The 22,815-nt window shown below is 40.6% G+C and overlaps 1 protein-coding gene across 1 annotated transcript in view; it reads right to left on the reverse strand.

Annotated features, from left to right (window-relative positions):
* Positions 1 to 15,730, reverse strand: part of ahnak (AHNAK nucleoprotein) — a 42,241-nt gene extending 26,511 nt beyond the window's left edge. Inside the window, exons 1-2 of the mRNA XM_072437745.1 lie at positions 15,484 to 15,730; positions 9,523 to 9,584 (exon numbers count right to left, since the gene is read on the reverse strand). The gene's annotated coding sequence lies outside the window, so the exon portion shown is untranslated. The remainder of the gene's footprint in view (positions 1 to 9,522; positions 9,585 to 15,483) is intronic.
* Positions 15,731 to 22,815: the final 7,085 nt, after the last annotated feature.

Raw genomic sequence — 22,815 nt, forward strand, 5'->3', positions numbered from 1 at the left:
TTTTTACGGCGTAGTCGTAGCGATGACATAAACCTCCCATGTTATCCCTATGGGAAAACCGCTAAATCTCTCGAATATCCACATTTTTATGTTTTACACTTTAACGAAGTCCTCCTAGTGCGTTTTGCCCACCGACCTCAAAATCGGTGTACGTCCTCTAGATAAGTGGGGCATCTAAAGTTATCCAAATTTTAAGGATAGCTTTTACGGTCTCTGTGCGACGGAGCCGCAAACGTTTCCCAGAATTCTGACTATTTGGCCTTCAGAGTGGCCTATAAACAATAGAGTTTTTCCAAATGACATGATATTTTGAACAAAATTCTAATTTGCCATCCTGATCACAAAAGTATGAGAGCCAAAGTCATATTTTGTACGGCGTAACCGTAGCGATGACAGAAACATCCCATGTTATCCTTATGGGAAAATCATAGAATTGCTCAAATCACCACATTTTTACGCTTCACACTTTAACAAACTCCTCCTAGGGCGATTGTCCGATCAAGTTCATATTTGGAGAATATCATCTACACAAGCGGGGCATCAAAACTTATCCATATTTTGATTCTAAGTGCTACGGTCTCTGTGTGGCGGACCCGCAAATATATGTCAGAAATGGGAAAACAGCGAAATCTCTGAAATGTTCACATTTACGCTTCACACTTTAACAAACTCCTCCGTGGGCAATAGCTCGATCAAGCTCTACTTTGGGAAAAATCATCTACACAAGCGCGGCATCAAAAGTTATCCATATTTTTATTCCAAGTGCTACGGTCTCTGTGCGGCGGCGCAGCAAATTTGACTGACACTTGTGTTGATTTGCACTGGATTGGCCATGTCAATTGTGTCGCCGTCTGTCAAGTTCTTTTTTTATTCAACACACAATAAGGGCGCCATCTTTATCAAGTCGAAAGCGCAGAGTCGGAAGGCCGGCGGCCCGCGAGGGCCGTTGGATGCCGCTTGCGGCTTTAATTATTATTATTAGGCCCGAGCCCCAGCAGGGCGGAGGGCCTATTGCTCCCGCAACGCTGCCGAAGGCAGCGTTGCAACTGTCTGACCAAACATGCGGGCGCAGCCTGCATGTTTGGTGCCCCGTCGCCCCTGGCAAGTACAGTGAACTAGCCCATGCCGAAGGCATGGATCATGCATACTTACTCCTGCTATGACAGAAATAGTGAATTTGTGAATTTGTGAATGGGCTACGCCCATTCACAAATTGTTGACAACAGCAGCGCGAAGCGCTGCATTCCTCCAAAAACCCTCCTGGCATCGTCCCGTACGCGAGAATCCATGCCGCAGGCATGGGCCATGCTTGTTTCTGCTCAAATCAATGGAAGTCTATGGGGAGTGGGCGGGGCATCCCGACGAAATAGGGAGTGACGAGCGCGTAAGCGCGCGTAATGATGATTCCACCCCATGGCGGCATGGGGAAGGCTTAGAGCTTTCAAACGATGTATAATTTGTTGTTATAGAAAAAACGGCTATATTGTTTTTGCTAAAAATATTATTATTTTTATTAGGCCCGAGCGCCACAAGCTGGCGAGAGGCCTATTAATCTCGTAAGGCCGTGCGAAGCACGGCTGCGAAAGTGCGCACGTAGTGCGCACGAAATCGAGCGCGAAGCGCTCGCCCACTTCCAAACACTCACTAACGCACTCCTCCACTCATGCACGCCCCGTGCATACTAATTAGAGGTAGGAAAATGGAACATTACCGTTGTAAACGGGCGAAGCCCGTGCAAAAGTGCGCACTAAACGAGCACTTTACATTGAGATGACGACCGCGAAGCGGTCGTCATCCCCATATAAAGCACTCATTTGCGCTAAGTAGCTCACGAATACGTTCCCCATCTCTTGCATGTTCCATGCATATAAACATGTAATGCAAAAATTGAACATTATTACTGTATAGAGGGCCAAAAACACAAAGTGGGCGGAGCCCACTCAAAATTAACGAAAGTACCCGTCAGTGACCAGGGACCCACACCATGAGGTAGGAAAGCGCGAGCGCTTTCCGAAAATGTATAGTTTATGATATTTGAAAAATGGGAAACATTGTTTTCGCATCGGAATATTATTCTTTCTTCTTCTCGGGACCAACCCCCCTATTTTTCACCCAGTGAACATTGACGAAAAGTCACAAAAATGTTCACACCTCTAAAAATCGTGCCTCTCTACATTCTGGCTATTTCCCTTTTCTAAAACAAAAAAAACTGGCGCGTCAGCGCCCCCAAATGTACCAAAAATGCATTGAGAGATGGGAAATGACCCAAAAAAAATCTGATCGTAGAATCATGAAATTTGGCGCCGAGGTAGATGGTGACAAGAGAAGTAAAAAATATTATTACGGCAACGCCGTCCACCCAACCAAATGTCGGCCATATTGGTTCAAAAATGGCTAAACATGACTTCGGAGTTTTTCCAAACGTCGTACTTTTACGAACTCCTCCCAGGGCGTTGGCTCTAAAAAGCTGAAATTTGGTGAAAATTTTACTGAGGAGTGGGACATCAAAAGTTATCCAAATTTCATTGATACCTGTCACGGTCTCTGTGCGGCAAAGCCGCAAACTGTAGCTAGAATTTCAGAAATCTCCCTTATTTAAAATTTCTGCCGTTTGCGCAGATAAAGTCCGAATTGCGTCAAATTAGAATCAGTTGTTAAACTCTTTGCCCTAAACCTACTTGAAGTGAAATAAATTCATTTGGCGCCACAGCGCCCCCTACAGATTTTATATGGAGGTTAAATGTTTAGTTTTGCGAAATTATATGAAATTTGACACACAACTCAATTTTGGCAACCGCATCAAAAAAGTCAATGAGACCCATGTCATAATTGTTATGGCGTTGCCGTAACGATGACCGAAACCTTTCATGTTATTCCAATGGGGAAATCGCCAGAACATGTTTACACTTTAGACTTTCACAAACTCCTCCCAGGGCGTTAGACATATTAACCTGAAATTTGGTGAGACTCATCTTCAGGACCATCAAAAGTTATCCACATTTTCATTCAAAGAGTTACGGTGTCTGTGCGGCAAAGCCGCACATTTTGCCAAGAATTCAAAATAAAATAGCTTTTTGATGGTAAAACAAAGGGGAGAAGATGTGACAGCGTCACAGATTCAGCAGTAGGCGTAATGAAAGGACAATTGGGGCGCGTTAGCGCCCCCTCCTCTTGCGGCGTGGCGGCGGTGTGGCGAGGGCCGATCATTGCCGCTTGCGGCTATATTTTTTATTATTTTTCTTGTTCTTCTTCAGCGCTTTGATCTCTAATTTGCCCCCCTGAACATGCTCAAAAACTCACCAAACTTTGCCCAAAATTCAGAATCGGCGAAAAATTTTGTTTTTTCTGGGCCATTTTTTTTTGCGTTAAAAAATGGCGCGACAGCGCCACCGACAAAAGTCAAAATACATTGCGCCTATGGAAGACGCCCCGAGGTCAACTTTGTCGTAGAGCTACGAAATTCGGGACACGCATTCCTCTTGTGAGGACAAAAAAAAAATATTATTGTGGCCATGCCCCCAGACTTACCCTATGGCCACCATCTTCCTTTGAAAATGAAAACACGCTGTGTTAGCCATTTTGTTCACGTCAAACTTTGACGAACTCCTCCTAGGGCGTTTTGCCCACCGACTTCAAAATCGGCGTACGTCCTCTGGACAAGTGGGGCATCTAAAGTTATTCAATTTTTTGAGATACCTTTTACGGTCTGTGTGCGGCGCAGCCGCAAAGTTGGACAACTTATTTTGGAATATTGCAGGTCTAAAAATTGCTCCCATTTGATCAAAACCAGTCCGATTAGGACCAAATTTGAATCATTTGTTAAACTTTCTAGTTTGGACCAGTTTAGGCTGACAAAATTGAAATGGCAGTGATAGCGCCCCCTACAGAGTGACCTTTAAATTAACATTGAAGGTCAAAAATTAGTTTTACCAAAATTGTCTAAACTTTACCCAAAATTCTATTTTGCCGTCCCGATCACAAAAGCCAATCACAAAAATGCCAAAATTTTTACGCCGTAGTCGTAGCGATGACAGAAACCTCCCATGTTATCCCTATGGGAAAACCACAAAATCTCTCAAATTACCACATTTTTATGTTTTACACTTTAACGAAGTCCTCCTAGTGCGTTTTGCCCACCAACCTCAAAATCGGTGTACGTCCTCTAGACAAGTGGTGTATCTAAAGTTATCCAAATTTTAAGGATAACTTTTACGGTCTTTGTGCGACGGAGCCGCAAACGTTTCCCAGAATTCTGACTATTTGGCCTTCAGAGTGGCCTATAAACAATAGAGTTTTTCCAAATGACATGATATTTTGAACAAAATTCTAATTTGCCATCCTGATCATAAAAGTATGAGAGCCAAAGTCATATTTTGTACGGCGTAACCGTAGCGTTGACAGAAACATCCCATGTTATCCTTATGGGAAAATCGTAGAATCGCTCAAATCACCACATTTTTACGCTTCACACTTTAACAAACTCCTCCTAGGGCGATTGTCCGATCAAGCTCATATTTGGAGAATATCATCTACACAAGCGGGGCATTAAAACTTATCCATATTTTGATTCTAAGTGCTACGGTCTCTGTGTGGCGGACCCGCAAATATATGTCAGAAATGGGAAAACAGCGAAATCTCTAAAATGACCACATTTTTACGCTTCACACTTTAACGAACTCCTCCTAGGCCGATTGCCCGATCAAGCTCATATTTGGGGAAAATCATCTACACAAACGGGGCATCAAAAGTTATCCATATTTTGATTTTAAGTGGTACGGTCTCTGTGCCGTGGAGCTGCAAATATACTGTCACAAATGGGAAAAACGCCAAATCCTTGAAATGTTCACATTTACGCTTCACACTTTAACAAACTCCTCCGTGAGCAATAGCTCGATCAAGCTTTACTTTGGGAAATATCATCTACACAAGCGCGGCATCAAAAGTTATCCATATTTTTATTCCAAGTGCTACGGTCTCTGTGCGGCGGCGCAGCAAATTTGACTGACACTTGTGTTGATTTGCACTGGATTGGCCATGTCCAATGTGTCGCCGTCTGTCAAGTTCTTTTTTTATTCAACACACAATAAGGGCGCCATCTTTATCAAGTCAAAAGCGCAGAGTCGGAAGGCCGGCGGCCCGCGAGGGCCGTTGGATGCCGCTTGCGGCTTTAATTTTTCTTGTTCTTCATCGCTTTGATCTCTAATTTGACCCCCTGAACATGCTCAAAAACTCACCAAACTTTGCCCAAAATTCAGAATCGGCGAAAAATTAGATTTTTTCTGGGCCATTTTTTTTTTCGTTAAAAAATGGCGCGACAGCGCCACCGACAAAAGTCAAAATACATTGCGCCTATGGGAGACGCCCCAAGGTCAACTTTGTCGTAGAGCTACGAAATTCGGAACACGCATTCCTCTTGTGAGGACAAAAAACAAATATTATTGTGGCCACGCCCCCAGACTTACCCTATGGCCGCCATCTTCCTTTGAAAATGAAAACACGCTGCGTTAGCCATTTTGTTCACGTCAAACTTTGACGAACTCCTCCTAGGGCGTTTTGCCCACCGACTTCAAAATCGGCGGACGTCCTCTGGACAAGTGGGGCATCTAAAGTTATCCAATTTTTTGAGATGCCTTTTACGGTCTGTGTGCGGCGTTGCCGCAAAGTTGGACAACTTATTTTGGAATATTGCAGATCTAAAAATTGCTCCCATTTGATCAAAACCAGTCCGATTAGGACCAAATTTGAATCAGTTGTTAAACTTTCTAGTTTGGACCAGTTTAGGCTGACAAAATTGAAATGGCCGCGATAGCGCCCCCTACAGAGTGACCTTTAAATTAACATTGAAGGTCAAAAATTAGTTTTACCAAAATTGTCTAAACTTTACCCAAAATTCTATTTTGCCGTCCCGATCACAAAAGCCAATTACAAAAATGCCTAAATTTTTACGGCGTAGTCGTAGCGATGACAGAAACCTCCCATGTTATCCCTATGGGAAAACCACAAAATCTCTCAAATTACCACATTTTTATGTTTTACACTTTAACGAACCCCTCCTAGTGCGTTTTGCCCACCAACCTTAAAATCGGTGTACGTCCTCTAGACAAGTGGTGCATCTAAAGTTATCCAAATTTTAAGGATAACTTTTATGGTCTCTGTGCGACGGAGCCGCAAACGTTTCCCAGAATTCTGACTATTTGGCCTTCAGAGTGGCCTATAAACAATAGAGTTTTTCCGAATGACATGACATTTTGCACTAAATTCTTATTTGCCATCCTGATCATAAAAGTATGAGAGCCAAAGTCATATTTTGTACGGCGTAACCGTAGCAATGACAGAAACATCCCATGTTATCCTTATGGGAAAATCACAAAATCGCTCAAATCACCACATTTTTACGCTTCACACTTTAACAAACTCCTCCTAGGGCGATTGTTCGATCAAGCTCATATTTGGGGAAAATCATCTACACAAGCGGGGCATCAAAACTTACCCATAATTTGATTCTAAGTGCTACGGTCTCTGTGTGGCGGACCCGCAAATATATGTCAGAAATGGGAAAACAGCGAAATCTCTGAAATGTTCACATTTACGCTTCACACTTTAACAAACTCCTCCGTGGGCAATAGCTCAATCAAGCTTTACTTTGGGAAATATCATCTACACAAGCGCGGCATCAAAAGTTATCCATATTTTTATTCCAAGTGCTACGGTCTCTGTGCGGCGGCGCAGCAAATTTGACTGACACTTGTGTTGATTTGCACTGGATTGGCCATGTCCAATGTGTCCCCGTCTGTCAAGTTCTTTTTCAATTCAACACACAATAAGGGCGCCATCTTTATCAAGTCGAAAGTGCAGAGTCGGAAGGCCGGCGGCCCGCGAGGGCCGTTGGATGCCGCTTGCGGCTTTAATTCTTCTTTCTTCTTTCTTCTCTGGACCAACCCCCCTATTTTTCACCCAGTGAACATTGACGAAAAGTCACAAAAATTTGCACACCTCTAAAAATCGTGCCTCTCTACATTCTGACTATTTCCCTTTTCTAAAATAAAAAAAATGGCGCGTCAGCGCCCCCAAATGTACCAAAAATGCATTGAGAGATAGGAAATGACCCAAAAAAAATCTGATCGTAGAATCATGAAATTTGGCGCAGAGGTAGATGGTGACAAGAGAAGTAAAAAGTATTATTATGGCAACGCCGTCCGCCCAACCAAATGTCGGCCATATTGGTTAAAAAATGGCTAAGCATGACTCAGGAGTTTTTCCAAACGTCGTACTTTTACGAACTCCTCCCAGGGCGTTGGCTCTAAAAAGCTGAAATGTGGTGAAAATGCTACTGAGGAGTGGGACATCAAAAGTTATTCAAATTACATTGATACCTGTCACGGTCTCTGAGCGGCGAAGCCGCAAACTTTAGGTAGAATTTCAGAAATCTCCCAAATTTAACATTTCTGCCGTTTGCGCAGATAAAGTCCGAATTGCGTCAAATTAGAATCAGTTGTTAAACTCTTTGCGCTAAACGTACTTGAAGTGAAATAAATTAATTTGGAGCCACAGCGCCCCCTACAGATTTTATATGGAGGTTAAATGTTTAGTTTTGCGAAATTATCTGAAATTTGACACAAAACTCAATTTTAGCATCCCCATCAAAAAAGTAAATGAGACCCATGTCATAATTGTTATGGCTTTGCTGTAGCGATGACCGAAACCTCCCATGTTATTCCAATGGGGAAATCACCAGAACACGCTTACACTTTATACTTTCACCAACTCCTACCAGGGCGTTAGCCCTATTAACCTGAAATTTGGTGAGACTCATCTTCAGGGGTGGACCATCAAAAGTTATCCACATTTTTATTCAAAGAGTCACGGTGTCTGTGCGGCAAAGCCGCACATTTTGCCAAGAATTCAAAATAAAATAGCTTTTTGATGGTAAAACAAAGGGGAGAAGATGTGACAGCGTCACAGATTCAGCAGTAGGCGTAATAAAAGGACAATTGGGGCGCGTTAGCGCCCCCTCCTCTTGTGGCGTGGTGGCGGCGTGGCGAGGGCCGATCATTGCTGCTTGCGGCTATATTTGCTATTATTATTGTTATGGCCAGCCAATAAATGCAATGAAACAATTTTAACTACAGATTCACTGCAGCCTAGTGCTCTCATGGGCCCTTTCCTGCAGACTGCAGGAGCGGCAGAACACAAACACTGCAGTCATAGTGAGAGGAATAAGAGTGTCTTTTCCAACAAAAGTGGACCAAGGCTTTTGATGGCAGTATATTGAGAAACAGGAGGCAGTGACTGTCAAAGCCCCACTTTAGCAACAGTAATATTCCCTAACGTAGCAAATGCACAGGACCCAACTAGGGTCACAGTCCATTATAATACATGAAGTAGGTGTAATCACATTTGAATTGTTGTTTTATAAGTCAAACTAAAACATAACATATAGTATCATAGTAAAATAGGTGAAGCCGGAGAACCCGGAGAAGTATCTAGAATGGCCCTGAGTAGCAGCCTAACAATCTAAAGTAGTGGCTTAAGTGACTGAAAAAACTATAATCTTAGAGCATCGCACATGCCAATAATATAATATAATACTACTCAAAGCCAAGTTATTGGAATTCTGCCGAGAGATAGATAAAGTTTTATGGGTGCTCCTCTGGTTTAGGATCAAGTTGTCCCTAATATATCTGTAAAAAAAACCTTCTTTTAATCATGGCTGTTACATTTAATATCATAAATAATATATGCCTCGCTCCGACCAACACTGTAGAATTTCAACCACTGCTCCAACTGAGTTTGAGACCCCTGGATTTAAGTGTTGATCCATGCAGGAACCAACATTGAACACTAGATGGAGTTCACACCATGCTACTTCTTACAACGTTTACATTCTAGTCATGTGATGGTTATCCAACACACACACACACACAGAGAGAGAGAGAGAGAGAGAGAGAGAGAGAGAGAGAGAGAGAGAGAGAGAGAGAGAGAGAGAGAGAGAGAGAGAGAGAGAGAGAGAGAGAGAGAGAGAGAGAGAGAGAGATGATATACATACATATATAGTAGATATTATAAAGGGTTATACAGTATTTTACTGTATTTTACTGTATAACCCAGGCTACATGGAAAAATACTATCAATTCATTGAATGATGTGGTGGGGTGGGTTTTTCTTCTCGAAACTTTCAGTTCAGTCTGAAAAAGGGAATTGCACACAGCTGCCAACTGAAAACAGTTAAAGCAACATGAGTTTGTTTGTTTTTTCTGACAGGGTTGCTCATAAAATTAGGAGGGATGCAGCTACATGTGGAACCGGTGGCCTTAAAAGACCTTTCACAGCTCGTTGACAAAGGTATGGTTTTCCAAGTGAAAAAAGGCTGTCAAAGTCTGTGTCAAATTCCAGCACAAAGTTGGAATTTATGACATGAAAGAACATTGTCATGACTAGATAGCTTTGATGTGGTTTAATGAAGACATTATTAAACTTGATTTAGCATAATTAACAATGATGACAGTGAGGTTTTAAACCTACCGTGGATTGCTCAAGCAGTGCCAAGGCGTTCAATCTCAATGTTTGTCTTTGTTTCTTGACTTCTACAAAGAACAAAATATATATATATATATCAATAGCAAGCAGGAATTTTCTCATTTGTCATACATCAGTACAACACAGACCCTTGCACTTCTTTATTATATCATCTCATCAACTGTTAATAATTAACTATCTGGCAATGGTGGTATTAACAACATCTAGTTATTATACTACAGCCAACACCTACACAAGCCAACAAGTACACAAATCACTACACACTCATCTGTGCAAGTGTAAAAGCCCATGCAAGTCAAAGACCACATTTTTGTATACTTGATGTATTAAACATTTAATAAAACATTGTAGCAAGAAAATATAATATGTTAAAAGGGCCAGTTTGCCCATTAAGAGTGTGTTTAGGATAAACCAACTGTTTGTGCATGTACTACAGCAGCTGTGTACACTGTCAACACCATGCACTAAGAGGGAAAATTCATCAAAGTGTTTTCTGCATTCGCCCACCAATCTCCGCTCCGACCAGTGCATGCTGTCGTTGTGTCCTTGAGCAAAACAACATATTGACCATGTATGAATGTGGTGTGTGCTTAGCTTCCATCAGTTTACCCCAGGGCTGTGTCTACAAATGTCGCTCATTATTATCATCACAGTACAATTGAAGGAGGGTCCTGGCTAGATTCACATCTATGCTGGACCATGAGTGTCACCCCCTGCAGGACACTCTCTCCGCTCTGGAGAGCAGCTTCAGTGAGAGACTGATCCACCCTCGCTGTGTGAAGGAAAGGTTCCGTAGGTCTTTCCTTCCTGCTGCTGTCAGACTTTATAACAAAAACTGTTAGTACTGAACACTCGCAATACTGACCTAACCATGTGCAATTCTGTCATATGTGCAATTGCTGTTGGAATTCATGTGCAATTCATGTGCAATTACTGTGAAATTCATGTGCAATCTATGTGCTGTCGTGACACATATTCATGTGCAATTACTGTCGTGATCACATGCAATGGTATTTATGTATTTATTTATTCATTTGTCTATGGGAGTTTTTATTTATTTATAGGAGATCTTCTACTGAAAGTGTTTTTCAGACTTCCTATAAGTGATCTGTTCTTCTGTATCTACCTCTGTATCTATTTGCGTTGCACCAATGAAATTTCCCCATGTGGGACAATAAAGGAATATCTTATCTTATCTTAATATTATTAATAAGTGTAAAAATCTTTACAATGCATAAGGAGGAGTAGCTTGGACACCACTGCTGAAAATGAAAACAAATGCCATGGTGTAGTAGAAATACCATAACACTCCATAAGGGGATCGTATCTCTGCTTTGCTTGTATAGGGAGCAGCACATGGCCCCACCCAGGCCTCCAGTCACACACATTCTTTGATAGAGCCGTCAGGCCAGCTGGAATTGAGCCCAGCCTCTCCCCACACTGACTAACTCCAAAGAAATGTCCTCTTTCTCCATGAAGCTGGCTTCATTCTGCCTCCCTTTCTGCAGCCTGTCTGACACCCCCCCTCCTCAATTTACGCAATCCACCACAAGCTCGGGCTTCAGATTCTGATCAAATAAAAAAGAACCCCATAGACATATCTGCAGGTAATCAAGCCAGGAATGGAACATGTGTCTTTCCTTTATCATTGTGATAGTCATCCAGCTTAAGGCCTCTAACTACACAACAGCTGATGCAACGTGTTACCCTACTGTCATGTGTTTCTTCCTCAACCTTCACTTGAGCTCTTCTGATGTATTGTACAAAATACCTTGAAAGTTTACAGTAGCAACATGCACAGTAAACCCACTAATTGATCATATTGGTGTTGGGGTGGCTAGGTTGGGCACTGGGCAGTTGCCTTAGGTGGCTCTGCCTGAGAGGCGGCTAGAGGAGGAGAGGTCAGGTGCGTGATGTGCAAAACATCAACATGTGTCTCCTGATGTCATCCTTCAACAGCTTCGTCACGCAGTCTTTCCTTGCACTCCCAGTTCCTTATCACCAGGCCCAAGGCAGACAGGGTGATCTTCAGGAGAGCAAGCTGCGTGCTATGACACTTGTGGATAAGCTACTGCTACTTCTTAGTGAACCTGGTAGAAACGAGAAGGCTACGAACCTTTTGGGCGTTTTGACATACAGCATTCTACTGCATAAAAGCATTTTTTATTTTAAGAAGATAGCCCTCATATTTTCAGAGCTGTGATTGATTTGTTTTCCCTTATTGAAAAAATACATTAAATTATATTGAGCTAAATCAAAGCATATTTCCCTCATAATTCCAAGATAGAGGCTACTTATAAGTTACACTAAACATGAGTTCAGACATCCTGATGAAAGTTTGTGACGCCTGTGTTCGAGCCTGTACAACCAACTTTTCCAATGCTGCACACAGATTGTGACTCTGTGCAGAGCAGTTCTGAGAGCAACTGAGAGACAAACTGTGTATTCATTATTTACCAATTACATCTATTACCAGAGAAAGGCTATGATGTTACTAGACAGAAGGCTGCAATTGAAAACGAACACACCTGCATGATCCACAGCAGAAGAATGCAAATAAAAATAAATAACTTATTCTTGTTCAGCATAGTCTACACAGTCATAAACCAGACCACAAGTCCTCCAGAAAACCAAGTCCTGCCCACTGACGCAAATTTGGTCTGCTGCAGCTTAAACCATTATAACCATGGCAGCAGTTGTAAATACAATTTTGGGGGAGACGATGACACTGAGTGGACTCTGAGTTTCCGCACTTTCAAACAAAGTATAGATATACATGCCAAATCATATTCAAGAAGTATGGACAATGTTTAAAGCCTAACCGTGTTGAATTACCCTCAGCCTTTCATTTGGATTACCTAGGGACATGTGCTGAGATTCTATTACTATTGAGTATTTGGCTCATTTAGAGTCCATTTAGTTTATTGCCTGCTTTGCAAGTTTTAGCCATAGATTGTGGCAACCCAAAGCATGGCTTCATCATCTTGAGGAGATGGTAATTTAATGGAAGCCCAAAATTAAAATGTAAATGTATTCAATGCTAACACAAAAATACATAAAAGTAAACATCACATAAAAAGTGTTAACCTTATAACTGCAGACACCGGAAGAAAAAACTACACTAACTACCCAGGAAAAGGTGTGTATATTTTGAAATCAGTTCAAATAAGGACATTGAAAAGTTATAGATTTAGATCCGAAAATTTTCAAGGCTGAAGAACTGACACAAAACTATAGTTGATCATTTCCCCTGGATCATATTGGGTGAAGACTTGTTCATAGCATTAAATGTTAGAAAGTAAGAATAATAAGTAAGAATTAGTAAGAATTGTTGTCCTAATATATTGCCCATTAAATAAAGCGGACCTAAACAAAGCACAACATAGCTCTAAATTTACATTCCAAGTGTCGGTGCCCTGACATTTTGAGCGGCTCATTCTAAATAGACTTTAACAGATGCTGCATGCCATGCCACACTCTTGGCAACCCCACACAATTTGTGGAGGTTAGAGCGTGAGAAGTATCCGATTTTTAATGGGGGCAGCTTTAGAAACACATGAATGAAACTTTTTTAACGTATTAACATACAGTATCATTGGTAATTCTGTGTTGGATCATCAATGGATCATCAATAGTTAAGCCCGAGTGGCAGTGAATTAGCCGGGTCCCGTAAGGCAAAAGTAGCTTAGGCTCCCCTGAAGTATTGAGCCAGCACTGACAACAATCATATTTACATTATGATTAATTTCCAGAAGACTAAAAATCAATATCTCAACAGATCTTTCAATTTACTATTGCTTAACCAACAACAAGCCAAGTGCGAACAAACAGCACAAGGACACGCTGAAGCATTTCAAAGGTGTGTTGGAAGGATGACAAGGGTGTGGCTGGGTGGATGGCCTCAGGCTTATGAAATCACACACAGTGGTTTATTCGCCTTTTTGGTATTTCATGTTTTATTTGTTTCATATCTGTGATGGATGGCATGCTGTTTTCCTACAGTAGTTATGCTTGATGCTCCCCTGTAATGGGCTCTCCATATCTTTTTTCAAATCACCCACAAACCAGGAAATGGCAAAGGAAGTGTGCAGTAGACTTTTGTTTAACAATGGCACAAACCAGTACTGCTGCAGGCCTGCATGCTGCCAGTCAACAAATAAAGATAATTTGTGCCAAATATCCTTACACCAAGAAGCTAAAACTCCGAATACTCGCAGACATGACCAATAGACCAAGATGATTTTTTTGTTTAACCATCAGACATCTCTGTAGACATTTAACCGTAAAGGTGACAAATATATAAGCTGCCCCTCCTCTTATTAGATCTATAGATGAGCCTCTGATGACATGTAATGTAAAATGACACCTCATAGCAATTAGCACGTTCATGTAAAACTCCAACTTCAGCCTAAATACAATATAGTGTCAATAAACAGTTCGAGCCTAAAAGAGTCTAAAACCTTGTGAAACCATATGGCTCTTCTGGCAACATGTTTCACAATCAATCACCTTGACAGAAGCATTCCAAAATATGCAAGACATTTAGCGCTGCATACCACTTAACTAAGCGAAAATTAAGCCAAAAATGAACGACACAGTGCTTGGGTGTGGCAAGAAGAAGCCTGTTATGAACTTTCAAATAACACATGATCTTTGTGTCACAGATAGGTGCACGCATGAAGTTATCAGAAATACTTTTTACATGACATATCATGAATGCTGTTGGTAAAAATATGGGTTCTTTCTCTTTTTCCCCAAAAATGCCCAGTGATCTCGCCTCCCTCTGCTATGGCTCTGCCCTGGTTTCAATTAGCTTGTCTTTCCAAACCACTACATTCCATTACTCCCCTCCTTAACTGCCCTTCCCCCTTCTTTTGCACACTTTTCCTCTGACTCTGTTTTGGCCACCAAATCATTCACTCTTCTGTTCTACAAAAGCGTATATTAACTATTAGAAAGCTTTAATGTGAACTATGTATAAGTTGTTGAAAACAAAAAATTACGCAGTATTTCACATCCCAATTTCAGAATACATTTAAGTTCTAAATCTAAAGTGATATCCATTGACTTAAATATATGCCTGCGTTTTAACTGTTCAGTGAGGTATCCACCGAGACGCTTGTGTGACGTTGTTATTTTTTTGGCAACAAAGGGTGTGCCTCGGTAAGGAGACAGCACAGCAAAATGGGAGGGAGCAGAGCAAGAAGGGGGTAGAAGGCGTTGAACAAGAAGAATCCACACCCAAGCCTGTTGCTGCCTGTTTACTTTTCTAACCTTGTAGTCCTTAAAGATGATGATAGACACATAAAAACAACAATAGTATTAGACAGCTTTAGCGCATGAATCCAAGCTTTCAAGATATCAAACCAGCACAGCCAAACTTATATGAACTTGAAGATGCGAAAAAATAACTTTTAATCCCTATTCAAATTCTGCACAATATGTGAATAAAACATATGCCAGTTATTCATTTTTGTTTTTCCATGTCCACCTTCTCCACAACATTATATAAAACATGACTCTTTAATTGTTGGTACCCTTGCCTGTGCAAAAAAGTAAACTGCGCAACTGTCTCTTCATGTGATCCTGAGTACACACCCACCTCCCTTCCGCAGCTCCATTTTATTAGGATTATAATCCACAGCACTCACACTATCAAACTGACCAACCTTTGTAATTCTATATAATCATAAAATATTAAAGCACTACTGAAACAAATTTCACTGTTTGGAAGTGACTTAGCAAACTCATCAAACATTGAACAATAAAGTCAAGTTTTAACAAACTCATAACACACATAGCATTATAAAATACATAATGTAGATAGTAAATAATAGAGGGAGGTGGTTTTCACTGTTTGGAAAACTGGACACAAAAATAGTAACACAATCTACATAAAGTTTAAAAAGTAAACTTGATGTTAAGTTTTAAAAAGTTTGTGTTTACCTGTGCGCAGCAGGGGCGCCTCGAAGCCTTACTTCTGCTTGAGCATCCTTGAAAACCTCTTCCCTTCCACCCAACCCAAGAGCAGTGCTGTCTAAATGACTGGTCAACTGTGCAGTCTGCTTTACTTTTCTCAAGCCTTCCTAGTTCTCTATCAAAATTTCCAGGGCGTTTTCACCTCCTCCTTCCCCTCCGCCTCCCGGACTCCCTCCCCTATGTTGATTTTTGCCTGTTGGGTTTTTTCAATGTGCTGTGTAGAGCTGCTCCTCTGGGCTGAGTGGAGTGGTAGGACGGGACTCTGGGTATGGCTCCTGGTTTGCAGTATAAGGGAGGGGAGCCAAGGGGAGGTGACCGGTGCGAGGGAGTGTCCAGCTGCTGTACTAGGACCACCCATAGCTTTCCATGGATAGCTCCACTCATGTGTATGAAGAAAGTTACTAAAAAGTTGACCAAATACATCTTTGCTTTTTTTTTAATTATTTGACGAGTACACTAAAACCCAATTTATAATCACAAGCTTGCGTTGTAAGCATATACATTTTGGGGCATTTGCTACCGGATGTATTTCTAGACCTGTTTTAATCTAGACCTGTTTTTAATAATAATTGTTACTTTTTTATTTATATTTTTTCATCAACTTAGCTATGGAACATGTGTTTGCTCTTGTGTTCTTAATGAACATTACATGAAATTAAATGAATGAAATAATACATTAAATAGCTTATATTTGAGAAAAAATGCTTGTAACAATAAGAATTTGTAACACCAATGGTAGCGGTTTGGCCCTCCACCGCTTGCCTCAACACAAATGATGGCCCTCAACAAAAAAAAAAATTGGCCACCCCTGAAAAACTTCAAATTCAAATTCAATCTCAATCCAAAATTCCAAAGTTTCTTGATACATTGTTGTACATGTTTCAGTTTGGCTCTGAAACTGTGGCCTTTGCCTGTACATGCTTTCACCATTGTGTCAGTTACTACTAAGCAAACAGGGTCACATCAATGCAATTCATGAAGAACATAGCTATAAACCGTAGCTATTAAATGTGCATTAATATTATATATAGGTGTGAAATGTTACTAGAAACATTAACTTCATTCAGGTTTTTGCAAAGCCTGTTATTTCCATCAGTCTAACCCAAGTAATTTATATTTATATATTTAATGCACCTGAACAAGTCATCCTATGTTCAATAATGTTTCAGTTTATTTATTTTTTTACAGGAACCTACAAAGTCTAGAAAGTAAAGTGTAAAGTCAGTCTCTTGTTCTCCTGTTTGCTCTGTTAATATGCATGTTTGACTTGTAAGCTGTGAAGCGGAGACACAACCTTTAAAATACAGTTTGAACCCAGGCCGCGGTGCCTCATGACAAAGAAATCCTGTGATCGTGTGTAAACAGCAGGACACCTGTAAAACCTGTCTACTGCTCTGCAACTTTCTGCAGGGCATTTGAGTTTACTACAGCATAACAATCACTTAGTAAACAAGCACCCTGCATTCAGCCACTTTCACATGCATCTATACATATAACGCTCACGAGTTATCTTAAGTGCTGACTTTCAGAAAATGCCCACCAGAGATCCAAAGAAAAGAAAAGAAAAAATATAGCCGTAAGCGCCAATGATCGGCCCTCGCCACGCTGCTGCCACGCCGCAAGAAGAGGAGGCGCTAACGCGCCCCTATTGTCCTTTTAGTACGCCTACTGCTGAATCTGTGACGCTGTCACATCTTCTCCCCTTTGTTTTACCATCAAAAAGCAATTTTATTTTGAATTCTTGGCAAAATATGCGGCTTTGCCGCACAGACACCGTGACTCTTAGAATAAAAATGTGGATAACTTTTGATGGTCCTGAAGATGAGTCTCACCAAATTTCAGGTTAATAGGGCTAACGCCCTGGGAGGAGTTTGTGAAAGTCATGTCAAAAACATGTTCTGGCGATTTCCCCATTGGAATAACATGGAAGGTTTCAGTCATCGTTACGGCAAAGCCATAACAATTATGACATGGGTCTCATTGACTTTTTTGATGGGGATGCCAAAATTGAGTTGCGTGTCAAATTTCATATAATTTCGCAAAACTAAACATTTAACCTCCATATAAAATCTGTAGGGGGCGCTGTGGCTCCAAATTAATTTATTTCACTTCAAGTACGTTTAGCGCAAAGAGTTTAACAACTGATTCTAATTTGACGCAATTCGGATTTTATCTGCGCAAACGGCAGAAATTTTAAATTTGGGAGATTTCTGAAGAACAGAGACCGTGACAGGTATCAATGTAATTTGAATAACTTTTGATGTCCCACTCCTCAGTAGCATTTTCAGCAAATTTCAGCTTTTTAGGGCCAACGCCCTGGGAGGAGTTCGTAAAAGTACGACGTTTGGAAAAACTCCGAAGTCATGTTTAGCCATTTTTGAAGCAATATGGCCGACATTTGGTTGGGCGGACGGCGTTGATAATATTTTTTACTTCTCTTGTCACCATCTACCTCTGCGCCAAATTTCATGATTCTACGTTCAGATTTTTTTTGGGTCATTTCCAATCTCAAAATGCATTTTTGGTACATTTGGGGGCGCTGACGCGCCAATTTTTTTATTTTAGAAAAAGGAAATAGCCAGAATGTAGAGAGGCACGATTTTTAGAGGTGTGCAAATTTTTTTGACTTTTCGTCAATGTTCACTGGGTGAAAAATAGGGGGGTTGGTCCAGAGAAGAAAGAAGAAAGAAGAATAATATTCCGATGCGAAAACAATGTTTCCCATTTTTCAAATATCATAAACTATACATTTTCGGAAAGCGCTCACGCTTTCCTACCTCATGGTGTGGGTCCCTGGTCACTGACGGGTACTTTCGTTAATTTTGAGTGGGCTCCGCCCACTTTGTGTTTTTGGCCCTCTATACAGTAATAATGTTCAATTTTTGCATTACATGCTTATATGCACGGAACATGCAAGAGATGGGGAACGTATTCGTGAGCTACTTAGCACAAATGAGTGCTTTATATGGGGATGACGACCCCAATGTAAAGTGCTCGTTTAGTGCGCACTTTTGCACGGGCTTCGCCCATTTACAACGATTAAGTTCCATTTTCCTACTACTAATTAGTATGCACGGGGCGTGCGTGAGTGAAGGAGTGCGTTAGTGAGTGTTTGGAAGTGGGCGAGCGCTTCGCGCTCGATTTCGTGCGCACTACGTGCGCACTTTCGCAGCCGTGCTTCGCACGGCCTTACGAGATTAATAGGCCTCTCACCAGCTTGTGGCGCTCGGGCCTAATAAGCCGCACAATGTCCAAAACAAAAGTCCAAAGTCAGTCAAATGTGTCCATTTTCAACTTAAATCCAAATGTGATTTTTGTTCTTTTCATTTTCCATATTAAATTACAACTGACAATTATAATGTCAGTCCAGTTCTTGATAGTTGGCGCAGTTTGTCATCCTTTTTTTTTCGCTTTTATTTGTTGTGTCCAAGGGGTTTTGAGGTGTAAATACATGCTATAATTCTAAAATTGAGTGGGATGGTGATCTCCAGTCTCCAGTTCATTTATGTCCAATATTTTTGAGCAACAGGCCCGTCCCAGAACACATGATAATGTGGGCCATCATAAAAATTCAGCCCAAAAAAGTTAAATAACATTCCTATCCTAAAATTATCTCATATGAATATAGACGTTGGCAAAAAATATACTGAGCCTGTTGCTATTATTTGGACTGGACTACATTTTAAAATGATTTGGTCCCAGATTCAAAGAAAATCAAAATAACACAGCACTGGGTAAATTCTACAACATATTTAGGCCTAAAGGTACAATAAAGAGATGTTTACGGATTTAAAAAAAAAGTCTTAACATAATTTTACCTTTTAGTGCAATTGAAGCATGCAATTAATCACAATTAAAAACTGTAATTGCTGCTCAGCTTTATTTTAATGTCTTTTATCTATTTCTCTGGTGCAAGATTTCTCTTTAGGATTAATTAAGTGATATTTTATACATTTAAGTGCACTGTTAGAATGTAAATTGACAGAAAATGTTCCTAGAATTATTGTAGGTACTAGGAAGTTTGTCTGCATGTTTAATTGCATTTTGATGATAGATAATCCACAAAAGATGTAGCAGAACATTTCTATTGATTATTGCTTCTTACAAGCCACACGCCACACGCTGGAGGGTTTATGTCTCTCAGCTGGGTGGGAAGGCTTTAGGGACAACCCAGGCCTGACAATGGGGTTCTTTAACCAAGGAAGGAGAGCGTTATGATTGCTGAAAAAAAGCTAAATGAGACCTCCAGTACCAAGACAAGACTTATCATACGAGATTCATCAACAATGGGTAAGGTTTCGTCAAAGTCTGTGAGGAATTCTAGATGTGACAACTAAGGCATGGCTTTTCATTTCCTGCAGTTCTTCTGGTGACTTTTGAAGGTAAAATATACATGCTCAAAACAGAACAGCAGAAATCCTCTTCAGCAAAATGCAAAACACAGAGAACTGAACCGTAGCAAGAGATGGATCCACATGATTGTAATACCAGAACAATGATTGGTTGTCACGGTGATGATAATTTAAAAATATATTTACATACATGCATGCATATATTTTAGTTTTTCATTTGGTACATAGTTGGGATGTGCGATCTCTTTTGTACTCTATGTTGAGTTGCATGCACTCAACTAAGTGCAAAATGTGAGAGGTTGGGTTTGCTGGAAATTGGATAAATATATATACAGGAGGTGGAGGAGAGCATGGTGGTCTGGAAAGACAGTGTATCCAGTTTATCGGGAGGATTGGTACCAGGATAAGGCTGGGGACATTCAGGGGGCCCTTCGTTAGGAATGGACATCCCTCCATTCCCCCATCTACTGCGGCAAGTCGCTGACAACACTTTAAAAGCAGTGACAATGTGCCACAGCAAACTTTTGTGTACATTTAAATCAAAGCTTCCTCGGCCACAGGCCCTCAGCGACTGGACAAGCCCTCAAAGCTTTCAAGAGAATGGACTTTATGTGTTGGTGAGTGACTGTCTGATCTTGAAATATAACAGTTGGAAATTAGGCTGGTTAAAACTGTCTACAAGAAGGCTTTATAAGCATGTAGTCACACAATAATATGTAAACTAGCATTAGCAAGCTGCTAACTACTTGAAACAAATGGCTCATCACTCAGTCTGGATTGATTTCTGTAAGTCCACTGCTCCCTCATTTGACCTTGAGAAAAACCTATGGAATCCTTAAATAGATAGGTGTAGTCCACAATACCCCTCTCGACTATAAAGAAAGACCTGGAAAAATGTAATCGTATCCCATACTTGAGTCCAAGTCAAAGGATTAAAACCGTAAAAATACATGTTTTGCCCTGATTTCTATCCCCCAAAGGATATTCAATGAGTGGAATAAAACCATCTCAAGAGTTGTATGGCAAGGCATACCTAGTATTCGATTCAAAACTCTATCAACGCTATCAAAAGAAAATGAAGGTTGGGGTTTACCTTGACAGAATGATCAAAGTTTTACACCTAACAGCATACACCTGAGGTTTAAGGTCTGGAAAATGAAATATATAAATGTTTTTACCAGGTTGTAAAAGATAATCATATGAAAAGCTTTGAAATCTTGAAAGTATCCTTTGGCTTGGAACTGGCAGTAGGAAAGAAGGCCATTGCCAAAAAATGTATCACTCAAACAGCGCCAACAATCAAGGACTTGACCCAAATTGTAACTGACATTGCAGTAAATGTAAGAAAAAATACATTTAATAGAAAAATAAAACAAACACACACATATATATACAATACAAATTCAGACCAGTTACAGTGTTACAGTTAAAGCAGGTCTAGGCACATGTGCAACAGAAACGTTGCGCAAACAGCCATGCCTTGAGGACAAAGGCTGGAAAAGTGGTACATCCGTGCATGTTGTTACAAATTTGCCTGCCTGACATAGAGCCGTGGAAGCTCACTGTAGTCAAATACAAAGAAATGTGGGAATGGGTGTGTCTGCTGCTCATAGGTGTGGCAACCAGTGCGAACCAGTGCAAACAGCTTGGCCCAGACATACAATGACTCACCAATGATAGCTTCAACAAAAACAGGGCAGCTCCGGCTACAGAGGAAACAAAAATCATAGGATTAGTTGTGGTCGGACAGTTGGGTTGAACTTGCAAATAAATTGATATGCAAGTCACAATATGATTTCAAAGTATCATATTTCTTATTTGCCACTATTCATGGGTTTCAGGCAACTGATTCCTTCCTGATTTGAAGGATTTTGTGAGGGCCTTTCCACATTCAAAAGATTACAAGTTGCTATATGTACCAAATCCATGAATAAAACAATACTTTTGTCCGCACCTAAATGTAACTTTGCCAAGTCTGGCAGGATGTTGCATATAAGATTGTGCAACACGGGATTAGGGCAACTCAAATAATATGACGAATAAAGATTGCCACAAATTAAGATCTATGAGACAACTACTCAAATAAAGCACACGATCATGTCTGCGTACTTGGACTAAAGAAAGAATGTTCAACAGAAAGGTCCTACTTCTGAAATAAAGCGTTTTTGTTCAATAGAGATGCATGAAAGCAGAAAAGATTGGCAGAGAGCCTGTTTATGATGAGTCATCACGGGAGGGTTCTAGACTATGAAACAAATACAAAAAACTGCACATGAATAATGCCTGTTATTCAGTACAAATGTTTTGTGTAAACACTAAACAGATACCTTTTGTCCCAATCAAACTACTCTGGGGTAACATGCAGTTAAATTGGACTTGTTCTCAAACGCATTCAGGCCCTCTCCACAACACAAACCAGACTGTGTGCAAATAGACAGTCTTTGTCTTTGCCTTCTTCATTAGATCTTTTTGGACAATGCTGCATTGTTAGTGTTGACAAATGCTTCAGCAGTGAAGATGAACAACAAATCTTTTAAACATTACGAATTAGTGAATTAACATTTTATATGTTACATATATTACACACATATATGATAATTACATGTCGCAACTAATGCCTCTAGAATTGAATATACAAAACACATGACTCCAACAAACAAGACTGCACAAAAAGTTGTTTTAAGCGTTAAAGGTTAGAATTGACATGAACTAATTTTACTTTGACCATGCAATTCATGATGGTATCAGAAGGCACATCAGATTGGGACAATTCACCGTAAACAAAGTTAACCAATAGTAGCAATAGTCTTCTGTCACAAGCACAATCTGCTTGTGACAGAAGAACCTCAAATCCCCAAACACCAGGTCATGGCCTGATATTTGGAATCACCATAGCAACTTATGATCAATCTATGTGGAATTCCCCGCTGCACACGCAGATGATTCA

This window comes from Eucyclogobius newberryi, unplaced genomic scaffold (genome assembly GCF_026437365.1).
Source record: "Eucyclogobius newberryi isolate DKJ021-1_F unplaced genomic scaffold, fEucNew1.0.hap1 SCAF_11, whole genome shotgun sequence".
In the NCBI taxonomy this organism is placed as follows: domain Eukaryota; kingdom Metazoa; phylum Chordata; class Actinopteri; order Gobiiformes; family Gobiidae; genus Eucyclogobius; species Eucyclogobius newberryi.